Raw genomic sequence first — 2,474 nt, 5'->3', positions numbered from 1 at the left:
AGAGCGACCCCTAGCGGCGGAGCTGTCAGCGCGCTCGAGGCCTCCCGAGGCCTGACAGCAGCCAGCGACCCCTAGGGGCAGAGGCTGGAGCAGCGTGCTCGAGGCACCCCTGGGGCAGACAATGAGGTGCCCACAACGAGGAATTGTACCAGCTTAGACAGATGTCTGCATTTCTCCTAAGCAGTTTGTTTGTCAACATATTTAAAATACCAAGAGAATTAAACTAACCCTTCAAGTGGGCAAGAAAAGTAAACTTAGGAAAATACCTGTTCATACTGAACATCATGGCAGTTTAGAAGAATACCGTTAGTGCATTTTAAGTTAGAATGAGGAGTTAAAATAACTCTTTTTGGCTTGTTTTGTTTAATAGGAGCCTTGATCTTAGATCTACACTTTTTACTTTTCATCAAAAGAAGAGATTGTGTGCTTTCTAACAATTTTCTTAAAAAATGATACTTTGGGTTCAATGAGACAGTAACAAAGCTTTTCCATCTGTATCCTGGAATCGAAAGCTTCAACTGTTAAGTGAGGGTGGATCTGGTGCACAGGAAGGTCACCAGCGCAGACTCTGAACGGCCTCCATGTGTCTGGAAGGTCATCAGTGGATCACAGTTCCTCAGACTTTGCATATCAGTATGTCATTTTTACAGATTCAAATACCATCAAACCAAATTCCAGTTTTTAACTCAAAACTTCCAGGTTTAAGCTAAAAAAAAAAACATTTACTTTTGAACTGAAGCTTTTTCTTGTGAATCTTAAAGATGAAGTTACACTTTTCCAATCACTTAAGAATCACTTCTAACGCGAAATACATAATAAGCAAAATAAACACCAAGCTTTTATTTGCTGTGGACTAACAATTACCATTAAAATCCAAACCAAATGCCCACGGGTAATGTTTACAGGCATATTGCTGTAATTTATGTTTTTGATAGTGACAGCATGGCTACATTTTAGTTTATTTATAATGTGGTTACTACATTCAAAATTCTTTACACGTGGGTAATTTTTCAAAATAGGTGAGGATGCGATCCTTCGGATAGGCTGTTTCAGCACTATTTTCATTTTATCTTACGCTTTGCTCCAACATCCGCTTTAAATGACTTCTCCCTGGGAAATTATCATAGCTACAGTAAAAACTGAGAAAAAGAAAACCCAATTTTTTTTCTTTACTGAAAGTTTGAATACATTTTAAAACCGATGGATGACCTGTAACGCCAACAGCCTGATTCTTTGGCATGCTGTTTCCAGCTGTTTTTAAACTTAAGAATTCTACAGACTGGTAAGGAATTAAACATCACAAGTCCTCTTTTGCACGTTACGTAGCAGTCTTTGTTTTTATTATCACAGTAGAGTTGGCTATCAAGATTTGGTTTCTGAAGCCAAGTAATCCAGACTTGTATGGTTGAACTGCACACATTTTGCATCACCCTCAGTCCTTTTGTAACCTAGCTGTTATTGCACAGGAAAACATTCTGTGTTGCTATTGTCTTCTAAAGTGACTTTTCTAAAACAGTGTTTTTATTTTGAAAAAAAAAAAAAAAAACAACATACTGCCTAGTGCTTCATGTTTCAGGGCAGATTCACATTAAATGGAATCACACCTTTCACTCGAATCTGATTAAGCCACGTGTCGTCTCGCTCACTAACGTGCTCACGGAAGATCCACGCTGTGAGACTGAAGGACTCAGACGGACAGATGCACGTTATCTTTGCCGCGTTAGCTTCTAACGTGTCCTAGAGCTGACGGCCCGGAATGCGTGTGACCGGGCAGAGGAGTGGAAGACGCCGGGACGTGCCAGGCAGTCGGCCGCACAGCCAGGTTTACCTGCAGGTCTCGGGTGCGCATCCTCATGCGCGGGGGGCGGGGTGCTTCTCGTGACCCCAGGGAGGCCCAGCTGCCGGGCTCGTGTCACGTGGTCCCCTGGGTGAAGCTCCTTTGATACTCTCCCCGCAGAGAACCTGTACCTTCAACATACCAATGAAAAGTGACTGGTGCGTGCTTTTAGCAATGTGTTTTTATCAATAATGGATATGATTATTTCACCTTAACAGAATTAAGACAAGGGTCAGCTCAGGACTTTAAGCATTAAAAATGTATGGGTCAGCTCCCTCCAAGATTCCCTGCAAAGCGGCCGCTCAGCAGGCCTGTTCCACACAGACTACACGAGGAAACAGGCTTTCTCTTAGAGAACGACTTGTGCGAAGCCGTCGACTAGCCTGGAGATGCTCAGCTCTCAAGCTTTGCCATTGGCGGAGTCAGTGAGCCTGCCTGCACGGCGCTCAGGCCTGTGGGGACACCAAGCAGAGCCGGGCGCTGCCCCTGGCCTGCCCCGTGGGGAGGCCCTGGCGGTGGGCACCGCCTGTCGGCAGCCTCAAGCCTCCACGCAGGAGGGCGGGGGCGGCCCGGAGGGGCACCCAGGACGCCCTGCATGCCTGGGGGCTCAGCTCCTCAGCCCGCGGCACCTGCCCCA

The 2,474-nt window shown here is 45.7% G+C and overlaps 1 protein-coding gene across 1 annotated transcript in view; it reads right to left on the bottom strand.

Moving 5' to 3' along the window:
• The window catches only part of HSPA4L (heat shock 70kDa protein 4-like), a 13,345-nt gene that overhangs the window by 338 nt on the left and 10,533 nt on the right, over positions 1-2,474 (bottom strand). The gene's annotated exons all lie outside the window — the stretch shown is intronic.

The sequence above is a fragment of the Condylura cristata genome, unplaced genomic scaffold (assembly GCF_000260355.1).
Source record: "Condylura cristata isolate star-nosed mole 26May11 unplaced genomic scaffold, ConCri1.0 scaffold00075, whole genome shotgun sequence".
Taxonomy (NCBI): Eukaryota; Metazoa; Chordata; class Mammalia; order Eulipotyphla; family Talpidae; genus Condylura; species Condylura cristata.
This window is presented reverse-complemented; position numbering and strand designations above follow the sequence as displayed.